We start from the raw sequence: 12,756 nt of genomic DNA on the forward strand, positions 1-12,756 counted from the left end.
AATGTTTAACTCTCACTGTGTTACATGAACCCATCTGAAATAGTTTTAAATGAACACTTAACCCAATACCCAACCCAACGTGGTCCTCTGTAGCTCAATTGGTAGAGCATGGCGCTTGTAACGCCAGGGTAGTGGGTTCGATCCCCGGGACCACCCATACACAAAAAATGTATGCACGCATGACTGTAAGTCGCTTTGGATAAAAGCGTCTGCTAAATGGCATATTATTATTATAACACTTTAAATGTGTCAGTCATTAAATTAAGAACATTATGTTTAAAGTGTAAGGCTCCCAGGGGGAACATTTTAATATGTTTGAGTATCATCGTCCAATTGAATTATGTTATGTGAAGTAAATATGTCCTCCATATGTTCATCCACTACAACACCCTGGTGTGGCATTAGTTTGTGTTTTTAAGCACCACCTTTTTGGGAGAGACATTAGCAGTGCCATTCGTTGATGTGAAACCTGTGCTATTAGTAGGCCATTCTTCTGAGGAATAAAATTCTCCTGCAGCCCTAAAAGCAAATTGAAACAAAAATAACATCCTGTCGCCAAATAGGCCCCAGTAGATGATGCTTTTGATGTTCCTCTTCACCCAGGTGAAGAGAGCTCGCTGGGCAGGGACGATCTGGGTGTAGTAGAAGAAATTCAGCCAGACAGAGGTTGACATGCTGGTTGATGCCATGTACACCATTATTAGATAAGCAGCATAGAAAAACTCAGAACTGGCAGAGACCATCCACAAGCATTGTGCTGCAATGAGAGAGACCAGATAGACAGTGGTACAGAATACCATAGATCCCAGGAGTAACTTCACAGGCTGTTTGAGTCCCTCTCTTCCGTGCGGTGGACAGAGCATGCAGAAGGCAAAAAATATGTTTGCAAAGATGTTGAGAAAGGTGAGTGGTCCGTTGACTATTATCACCGACAAGTCGTCCAACATTTTTGTAGAGTGTATATGTGCAGGGATAGCCTATCTTCTCTCTCAGCGTCAAGAGTTCAAATGCTGGACACCCCATCCCAGCCAGTTGTCTGAGACACCAGGAAAACCAACTCAAACATAGCACAACCTATTTACATTGCACATACCCATATGTAAATGATTGAGGTGTACATCAACCCAAAAGGAAAAACATTGGGTGAAACTTTTTATGAAGCAATGATATACAATAAATGCCTTATAAGTGCATTTATTATTCCTTATAATACACATATAGTGCCTTATAATACTCTGTATAAGACATCATAAATGCTCATAAGTAGCTACAGCATCCTTATAATACATCGCTGTAATCAAATCAAATCACATTTTATTTGTCACATGCGCCGAATACAACAGGTCCTCTTTTTCCTGTAGTCCACAATCATCTCCTTTGTCTTGATTACGTTGAGGGAGAGATTGTTATCCTGGCACCACACGGCCAGGTCTCTTACCTCCTCCCTATAGGCTGTCTCATCGTTGTCGGTGATCAAGCCTACCACTGTTGTGTCGTAGGCAAACTTAATGATGGTGTTGGAGTCGTGCCTGGCTATGCAGTCATGGATGAACAGGGAGTACAGGAGCGGACTGAGCACGCACCCCTGAGGGGCCCCCATGTTGAGGATCAGCGTGGCAGATGTGTTGTTACCTACCCTTACCACCTGGGGTTCGTCCCGTCAGGAAGTCCAGGATCCAGTTGCAGAGGGAGGTGTTTAGTCCCAGGGTCCTTAGCTTAGTCATGAGCTTTGAGGGCACTATGGTGTTGAACGCTGAGCTGTAGTCGAAGGTGTTCCTTTTGTCCAGGTGAGAAAGGGCAGTGTGGAGTGCAGTAGATCATCTGTGGATCTGTTGGGGCGGTATGCAAATTGGGGTGGGTCTAGGGTTTCTGGGATAATAGTGTTGATGTTAGCCATGACCAGCCTTTCAAAGCACTTCATGGCTACAGACGTGTGTTACGGGTCAGTAGTTATTTAGGTAGGTTACCTTAGTGTTCTTGGGCACAGGGACTATGGTGGTCTGCTTGAAACATGTTGGAATTACAGACTCAGTCAGGGACAGGTTGAAAATGTCAGTGAAGTCAGCGAATGCTCGGAGTGCACGTCCTGGTAATCCGTCTGGCCCTGCGGCCTTGTGAATGTTGACCTGTTTAAAGGTCTTACTCACATCGCCTACGGAGAGCGTGATCACACAGTCGTCCGGAACATCTGATGTCTCATGCATGCTTCAGTGTTGATTGCCTCGTAGCGAGCATAGAAGTAATTTAGCTCGTCTGGTAGGCTCGTGTCACTGGGCAGCTCGCGGCTGTGCTTCCCTTTGTAGTCTGTAATAGTTTGCAAGCCCTGCCACATCCGACGAGCGTCGGAGCCGGTGTAGTACTATTCCATCTTAGTCCTGTATTGACGCTTTGCTTGTTTGATGGTTCGTCGGAGGGCATAGAGGGATTTCTCATAAGCGTCCAGGTTAGAGTCCCGCTCCTTGAAAGCGGCAGCTCTACCCTTTAGCTCAATGTGGATGTTGCCTGTAATCCATTGCTTCTGGTTGGGGTATGTACATACGGTCACTGTGGGAACGACGTCATTGATGCACTTATTGATGAAGCCAGTGACTGATGTGGTGTACTCCTCAATGCCATCGGAAGAATCACGGAACATATTCCAGTCTGCTAGCAAAACAGTCCTGTAGCTTAGCATCTGCGTCATCTTACCACTTCTTTATTGACCGAGTCACTGGTGCTTCCTGGTTTAGTTTTTGCTTGTAAGCAGGAATCAGGAAGATAGAGTTATGGTCAGATTTGCCAAATGGAGGGCGAGGGAGAGCTTTGTGTGTGGAGTAAAGGTGGTCTAGAGTTTTTTTTCCTCTGGTTGCACATTTAACATTCTGGTATAAATGAGGTAAAACGGATTTACGTTTCCCTGCATTAAAGTACCCAGCCACAAGGAGCGCCGCCTCTGGATGAGCGTTTTCCTGTTTGCTTATGGCTGTATACAGTTCATTGAGTGCGTTCTTAGTGCCAGCATCAGTTTGTGGTGGTAAATAGACAGCTATGAAAACATATAGAAGAAAACTCTCTTGGTAAATAGTGTGGTCTACAGCTTATCATGAGATACTCTACCTCAGGCGAGTAAAACCTTGAGACTTCCTTAATATTAGATTTCATGCACCAGCTGTTGTTTACAAATATACACAGACCGCCACCCCTTGTCTTATCGGAGGCAGCTGTTCTATCTTGCCGATGCAGCGTATATCCCGTCAGCTGTATGTTATCCATGTCGTCGTTCAGCCACGACTCGGTGAAACATAAGATATTACAGTTTTGAATGTCCCATTGGTAGGATATCCAATGATTGTACATTGGCTAATAGGACTGATGGTAGAGGCAGATTACCCACTCGCCGTCGGATCCTTACAAGGCACCCTGACCTACGTCCCCGATATCGTCGTCTCTTTCTCATGCAATGATGGGGATTTGGGCCTTGTCAGGTATCTGAAGAAAATTCTTCACGTCCGACTCATTAAATAAAAAAATTTTGTCCAGTACGAGGTGAGTAATCGCTTTCCTGTTATCCAGAAACATTATGTAGAAAATAAGTTACAAATAACGCAAAAAAACACACACAATAGCAGAATTGGTTAGGAGATCGTAAAACGGCAGGGTGACCACTATCTATGATTTGGTTACCCACTCCCATCAACCATTAATATTAGTATTTCCTGTGCAGAGCCTTGGTGTAGTGGTAACACTCCCTGGCACATGTTGCATACAACTTTGCACCTGAAACCAGGGTTCAAGCCCTGATTCTAACCTTCCACTGTTACTCCCATTTGCCTGTCTCCTCATTTTATTACTGTCTGTATAAAGTGTCAAACCACCGAAAAAATTGGTAAAACAATAAAAATATTAGCATACTTCAAACTTCATCCCCCAAAAATCTCAAAGTAACACAATTGTCAATTTTTGATTGTTAATTTAATGTTCAAAGCATCCTGAATACGCCTGACCTGTGGTTTATGTCAAAATATGTAGAGTTGCAGGAAATGAGCTTTAAAACAGTAAAAGTTTACTGGGGGAGGACACCCAGACCCCTGTCTAGGGGTTGTGCCAGGGGGTGATGATATTCACATATCAAATCTCACTCCAAGCTTTCTTCAAAAGTTGGCAGCCCTGAAGTAAAGTGTGATCATTTCTACAATGGATATCAAAACGCACAACAACATAGAGTTAGATACCCTGGTAACATTTTATTTGACAGTGTCAAGTACATGGAAAGTGTCTGTTTGGCAAACTAGGTGGTCACATGCATCCATAACATTCCCTTCTGTAGCCGGTCTGCTAGCTAGCTCCCAGCTCTATCAAGTCTGCAGCCTGTCCGCTAGCTAGATCCCAGCTCTATCAAGTCTGTAGCCGGTCTGCTAGCTAGTTTCCAGCTCTATCAAGTCTGTAGCCGGTCTGATAGCTAGCTCCTAGCTCTATCAAGTCTGTAGCCATTCTGCTAGCTAGCTCCCAACTCTATCAAGTCTGTAGCCATTCTGCTAGTTAACTCCTAACTCTATCAAGTCTGTAGCCGGTCTGCTAGCTAGCTTCCAGCTCTTTCAAGTCTGTAGCCGGTCTGCTAGCTAGCTTCCATCTCTATGAAGTCCATAGCTGGTCTACTAGCTAGCTCTCAACTCTATCAAACGTATTCCTGTAGACAGGCAGTTTATCCACAGACAGAACAAGGAGCCAGATCTCTCACAGGATGTATAAATCTGAAGCATCCATTTAGAGCCTCTTCTTATCACCAAATATGGTGATGAGAGGAAGTCCCGTGGCGGGAAGTGGGAGAAGATGGAGCTAGATGAAACTTGGACGACATTCTGCATATTTTCTCATCAAGGAAACATTAGATCTTTATACAGTTTTCTGTTCCCAAAACTAGAATCTGTTTCAAACAGTGTATTACGTTTTGTAGACCTGACCCTTTCTTGGGTTGGTTATAAAAATCTTTGGTTCAACTGTTTAGAGAGGCAAAGTCTGAGCACGAGCAGCCCCACCGATGAATAGCTAGTGAGTTAACTAGCTATGTATCTAGACTTGAGCCTTTAGATATACAGTGCATTCGGAAAGTACTCCGACCCCTTCCCGTTTTCCACATTTTGTTACGTTACAGCCTTATTCTAAAATTGATTTTTTTCCTAATCAATCTACACACAATACCCCATAATGACAAAGGGATAAAAAATGTAATGTAAATGGATAACAGGTTTTTAGAAATGTTAGCAAATGTATTAAAAATGTCAAACAAAAACACAATATTTACATAAGTATTAAGACCCTTTGCTATGAGGCTCGAAGTTGAGCTCAGGTGCATCCTGTTTCCATTGATCATCCTTGAGATGTTTCTACAACTTGATTGGAGTCCACCTGTGGTAAATTCAATTCATTGGACATGATTTGGAAAGGCACACACCTGTCTATATAAGGTCCCATAGTTGACAGTGCATGTAAGAGCAAAAAACAAGCCATGAGGTTAAAGGAATTGTCCGTAGAGCTCAGAGACCAGATTGTGTCGAGGTACAGATCTGGGGAAGGGTACCAAAAAATGTCTGTAGCATTGAAGGTCCCCAAGAACACAGTGGTCTCCATCATTCTTAAATGGAAGAAGTTTGGAACCACCAAGACTCTTCCTACAGCTGACCGCCTGGCCAAACTGAGCAATCGGGTGAGAAGGGCCTTGGTCAGGGAGGTGACCAAGAACCCGATGGTCACTCTGACAGAGCTTCAGAGTTCCTCCTCTGTGGAGATGGGAGAACCTTCCAGAAGGACAACCATCTCTGCAGCACTCCACCAATCAGGCCTTTATGGTAGAATGACCAGACGGAAGCCACTCCTCAGTAAAAGGCACATGACAGCCCACTTGGAGTTTGCCAAAAGCCTTCTAAAGGACTCTCAGACCATGAGAAACAAGATTCTCTGGTCTGATGAAACCAAGATTGAACTCATTGGCCTGAATGCCAAGCGTCACGTCTGGAGGAAACCTGGCACCATCCCTATGGTGAAGCATGGTGGTGGCAGCATCATGCTGTGAGGATGTTTTTCAGCGGCAGGGACTGTGAGACTTGTCAGGATCGAGGGAAAGATGAACGGAGCAAATTACAGAGATCCTTGATGAAAACCTGCTCCAGAGCTCTCAGGACCTCAGACTGGGGTGAAGGTTCACCTTCCAACAGGACAACGACCCTAAGCACACAGCCAAGACAACGCAGGAGTGGCTTCGGGACAAGTCTCTGAATGTCCTTGATTGGCACAGCCAGAGCCCGGACTTGAACCCGATCGAACATCTCTGAAGAGACCGAAAAATAGCTGTACAGCGACGCTCCCCATCCAACCTTACAGAGCTTCGGAGGATCTGGAGAAGAACGGGAGAAACTCCCCAAATACAGGTGTGCCAAGCTTGTAGCGTCATACCCAAGAAGACTCGAAGCTGTAATCGCTCACAAAGGTGCTTCAACAAAGTACTGAGTAAAGGGTCTGAATACTTATGTAAATTACTAAAAAACTGTTTTTGCTTTGTCATTATGGGGCATTTCATGTAGATTGATGAGGGGAAAAAATGATTTAATCAATTTTAGAATAAGGCTGTAACTTAACAAAATGTGGAAAAAGTCAAGAGGTCTGAATTTCCGAATGCACTGTAGTATCTCATATTAACTCAAAGTCTATGTTGTGTGTATGTTTTTATGTCTATTGTGGAAATGATCACACTGTACTTAAACTTTAAATCCTACAAATTCATGGGTTGCATGTTTCAGCACAATATTGTTTTGAACGTTCTCTTGAGGACTGATGCCTGAATGAACATTGTACTCAATGCATTGTCAATGGGCGCTGATGAAGATTTCACCAAAAGTGCATTACAGTGGCTAATGATGGCAAAGTTGTTTTCTACTAATTATTTGCCTACTTTAGCACTGTCATCGTATTTCCAAGCCACTGTGTAATTTAGACCAAACAGTCATTAGCACCTGTTCAGAATGATTGGGCATCAGTCATCAGTTGGACACAAATATAGCTGCGGCGTCTGTAGAAAGTTCATAACAATGGCAATGACGCAACCAAGCAACCCATGAATACCTATTATAGTGTTTTATAATTAACTGAATCACTTTATTTAAAGTAAAGAAAAACACATGAAGTGTTTTATAGAGCTTCATAATTAATTATAAAAGTATCCTCGTCGCATAGTGCCTTTTAAGCATTATATCACCTGTGACAGATCATTTCTGATTAGTAGGGCTGTAATGCATTATATGTTATGCAATGTATCAAGGATGCTATACAAGCAATTATATTTTACATTTTTAGTCATTTAGCAGACGCTCTTATCCAGAGCGACTTACAGTTTATTTTTTTCATACTGGCCCCCCTTGGGAATCGAACCCACAACCCTGGCGTTGCAAACGCAATGCTCTACCAACTGAGCTACATCCCTGCCGGCCATTCCCTCCCCTACCCTGGACGACGCTGGGCCAATTGTGCGCCGCCCCATGGGTCTCCCGGTCACGGCCTAGTAGTGAGTATTATAAGGCACTATAACTGTATTATAAGGTATTATAAATACACTTATAAGGCATTATATGTGTATGCATCATAGAAAGTGTTACCGAACATTGCATAATATTCCTGCATGTGTAAAATCAGCTAATATCCTATGATTGGTGGCAGAGGGACTATAACAACATTTCTGAAAGGCTCTTGAAATCTCAGGTTGATTGCTTTTACGGAGGCATCTCTCTTCTCAAATGGAAATAGTTTGTATGCCAGTATGAAAATGGGTTCAAATGTACCATAACCTGTTTGCATATCAAAATCAGATGGAAATACCAACCAGCTTCCAATTGCTGGCGTGCCTCAAAAGCTAAGCAGGGTTGGGCCAGGTCAATCCAGGGGTGTATTCATTCCACCAATTCTGTTGCAAAAAGGTTTCTTAAATGGAAGCAAACGTAACGAAACGGAGCGGGACCTACCTGAATTTATCCAATAGAAACTTGTTTTGCTCGGTTTGCTTCCATTTGGTTCTTAAGCGATAAACTGTTTTCATAATGAATACTCCCCAGGTCAAATGCTTCTGGAAGTGGTGTTGGAGGGCCAGTAGGGGGCACTGTTCGAAAATCCCAATGCCCCAGGGCAGTGAATGGGAACCACTTAGAACCATAGGATCCTATGGTTCTAACGATGAACTTAGCCTTGTGGGAACAACATCCCATTCATAGAAGATGTTCCCACAGTGACGATTAGAACTTATCCAAACCAAAAACTGTGGATAGATTGCAGCATTCACGTAAAACTGAAAGCACGAACCAACCCATTTAACCATGGCAAGGTGACTGGGAACATGGACGTGTACAAACAGACCAGCTATGACCTTCGTAAGTCAATCAAAACGACAGAACAGGGACAAAGTGGAGTCTCAATTCAACAGCTCAGACACGAGGAATATGTGGCAGGGAGTCCAGACAATCACAGATTATTAAGGGAAAGCCGGCCATGCCGCCGACCCCTTGCACCCGGACAAGCTAAACACCTTCTTCGCCCGCTTCAAGGAAAACACAATGCCGCCGACGTGGGCCACCACCATTCACGAGGACTGTGAGCTCTCGTTCTCCATGGCTAACGTGAGTAAGACATTTAAGCGTGTTAACCCTCGCAAGGCTGACGGCTCAGAGCATGTGCAGACCAGCTGGCTAGGGTGTTTAATGACATATTCAATCTCTCCCTATCCCAGTCTGTAGTCCCCACTTGCTTCAAGATGTCCACCATTGTTTCTGTACCCAAGAAAACAAAGGTAACTGAACTAAATGACTTCTGTCATCATGAAGTGCTTTGAGAGGCTAGTTAAGGACCATATCACCTCCACCTTACCCGACACCCTAGACCAGTCAACCCCAATAAGCGGCCCGCGGGCCAGATCCGGCCCGCAAGAGCCAAATGTCTGGCCCACACTGACAGCATTGGCATTCACTTGTTATAATAAACATGAATTTAATATCCGCGGCTCTGCTTTATTTTGAAATTATCCCACACCTTGACCTGTGGCCTTTACCGCGTGCATACGTAAGACGTGCTTCGCGTACTCGTCTCCACTCGACTAGCTACCTAGTGTAGTGTCACACACACACAGTAGCCGCAGCCGCTCGCCAGTTAACCCTCTTTTATCAAAAGGACTGACCACTTCCTCACAAAAAAGTATTAAATCCAGTCAAACCAACATGGCATTCGTCAAGATACGCAAGGTAGATCAGGAGAACCGTCAGTTCAAAACTGACTGGACTGAGAGGTATTGCTTTTTTTTACCGGACCACAACAGTGCTAAGCCCACATGCTTAATATGCATGCAGACTGTAGCAGTAATCAAAGCGGACAATCTGAAGCGGCATTTTAACTCTATTCATGCTGCCAGTTTTAATGCAAACTACCCAGAAAAATCTGACCAGCGTAAACAAAAAATTGCAAGCATGTTAACGTCATACAAGCACTCGGTTTTAACTATGTGTAAAACAACATCGGCACAAGAGAGCCCAACAGCTGCCTCATTACACGTTTCTTGGAAGCTTGTAGGCTAGGGCCTAGACCCACTAAAATTTGCATACCGCCCCAACAGATCCACGGATGACGCAATCGCCATCGCACTGCACATTGCCCTATCCCGTCTGGACAAGAGCAATACCTATGTAAGAATGCTGTTCATCGACTACAGCTCAGCCTTCAACACCATAGTACTTTCCAAGCTCATCACTAAGCTCGGGCCCTGGGTCTGAGCCCCGCCCTGTGCAACTGGATCCTGTACTTCCTTCCGGGCCGACCCCAGGTGGTGAAGGTAAGCAACAACACCTTCGCTACGCTGATCCTCAACACGTGGGCCCCACAAGGGTGCGTGCTCAGCCCCCTCCTGTACTCCCTGTTCACCCTTGACTTCGTGGCCATGCACGTCTCCAACTCAATCATGAAGTTTGCAGATGACACAACAGTGGTAGGCCTGATTACCAAGAACAACTAGACAGCCCACAGGGAGGAGGTGAGGGCCATGGTGGAGTGGTGCCAGGAAATTAACCTCTCCCTCAACGTCAACAAAACAGCAGAGACAGCAGAGAGAGCATGCCCCCATCCACATTGACGGGTGCGCAGTGGAAAGGGTAGTGGAAAGGGTGAAAAGCTTCAAGTTCCTCAGCATGTACATCACTGACAACTTGAAATGGTCCATCCACACAGACAGTGTGGTGAAGAAGGCGCAACAGCGCCTCCTCAACCTCATGAAGCTGAATACATTTTGCTTGGCCCCTAAGACCCTTACAAACTTCTACAAATGCACAATTGAGAGCATCCTGCCGGGCTGTAAATGATGTACCGGTCGCTCCTACCAAGTGGCGTGGCGAGAAGCTGTCTCCGCACCACGTGCTCTCACCACTGGTGTCCCCCAGGGCTCAGTTCTAGGCCCTCTCCTATTCTCGGTATACACCAAGTCACTTGGCTCTGTCATATCCTCACATGGCCTCTCCTATCATTGCTACGCAGACGACACACAACTAATCTTCTCCTTTCCCCCTTCTGATAACCAGGTGGCGAATCGCATCTCTGCATGTCTGGCAGACATATCAGTATGGATGACGGATCACCACCTCAAGCTGAACCTTGGCAAGACGGAGCTGCTCTTCCTCCCGGGGAAGGACTGCCTGTTCCATGATCTCGCCATCACGGTTGACAACTCCGTTGTGTCCTCCTCCCAGAGTGCGAAGAGCCTTGGCGTGACCCTGGACAACACCCTGTCGTTCTCCGCTAACATCAAGGCGGTGACCCGATCCTGTAGGTTCATGCTCTACAACATTCGGAGAGTACGACCCTGCCTTACACAGGAAGCGGCACAGGTCCTAATCCAGGCACTTGTCATCTCCCGTCTGGATTACTGCAACTCGCTGTTGGCTGGGCTCCCTGCCTGTGCCATTAAACCCCTACAACTCATCCAGAATGCCGCAGCCCGTCTGGTGTTCAACCTTCCCAAGTTCTCTCACGTCACCCCGCTCCTCCGCACACTCCACTGGCTTCCAGTTGAAGCTCCCATCTGCTACAAGACCATGGTGCTTGCCTACGGAGCTGTGAGGGGAACGGCACCTCCGTACCTTCAGGCTCTGATCAGTCCCTACACCCAAACGAGGGCATTGCGTTCATCCACCTCTGGCCTGCTGGCTCCCCTACCTCTGCGGAAGCATAGTTCCCGCTCAGCCCAGTCAAAACTGTTCGCTGCTCTGGCACCCCAATGGTGGAACAAGCTCCCTCACGATGCCAGGACAGCGGAGTCACTCACCACCTTCGGGAGACATTTGAAACCACACCTCTTTAAGGAATACCTGGGATAGGATAAAGTAATTATTCTACCCCCCCTTACCCCAACCCCCCCCCCCCCCCCCCCCCCCCCAAAAAAAAAATCCCACTGGCTATAAGGTGAATGCACCAATTTGTAAGTCGCTCTGGATAAGAGCGTCTGCTAAATGTCGTAAATGTAAATGTCTGTATCACCGCCTGGTACGGCAATTGCACCCTCCGCAACTGCAGGGCTCTCCAGAGGGTCCTCTGTAGCTCAGCTGGTAGAGCACTGTGCTTGTAACGCCAAGGTAGTGGGTTTGATCCCCGAGACCACCCATACATAAAAATGTATGCACACATGACTGTAAGTCGCTTTGGATAAAAGCGTCTGCTAAATGGCATATTATTTATTATTATTATTAGGGTTGTACGATCAGTCCAACGCATCACCAGGGGCACACTGCCTGCCCTCCAGGACATCTACAGCACCCAGTGTCAAGGACCTCATCCACCCGAGCCATGGCCTGTTTACCCCATTACCATCTAGAAGGCGGAGACAGTACAGGTGCATCAAAGTTGGGACCGAGAGACTGAAAAACAGCTTCTATCTCCAGGCCATCAGACTGTTAAATAGTCACCACTAGCCAGCCTTCGCCCAGTACCCTGCCCTGAACTTACTCACTGTAACTAGCCGGCTACCACCTGGTACTATACCCTGCACCTTAAAGACTGCTGCCCTATGTCCATAGTCATTGAACACTGGTCACTTTAATACTGTTTACATACAGTTTTACCCACTTCATATTTTTACACTGTATTCTAATCAAGGCTCATCCTATATAATTACTGCTGTACACACCTTTCCTGTTCATATACTGTCCATTCTGTCTATACACACCATCAAATACATATAATGTATATATACACTGAGTGTACAAAACATTAAGTACACCTTCATAATATTGAGTTGCAATTTTGTCCCTCTGAACAGCCTCAATTCGTCGGGGGATGTGGACTCCAATGCTTCCCAGAGTTGTGTCAAGGTTTCTGGACGTCCTTTGGGTGGTGGACCATTAAATGATAATGCCAGAGAAGCCGGTGTTTGGAGGATATATTGGCACGGGTGTTGTTAGGCCCAAGACAAAGTTGAGGGCTGGCAAACCGTACCACTATATCCTCCAAACACCGGGGTCGAGGGCATTATTTGTATTGGTATTTTATCAGTATCCCCATTAGCTGTTGCAAAAGCAGCAGCTACTCTTCTTGGGGTCCACACAAAACATGACATAATACAGAACATTACTAGACAAGAACAGCTCAAGAACAGAACTACATAAATGTATCACTTTTATACAACAGGTTACCAACATATTCAAATAATGACTTACATATTTTCATCATATTTGAATTTATTCATACTATTTCATCCTTCCACAA

Source organism: Coregonus lavaretus (assembly GCF_964263955.1).
Source record: "Coregonus lavaretus genome assembly, chromosome: 2".
In the NCBI taxonomy this organism is placed as follows: Eukaryota; Metazoa; Chordata; class Actinopteri; order Salmoniformes; family Salmonidae; genus Coregonus; species Coregonus lavaretus.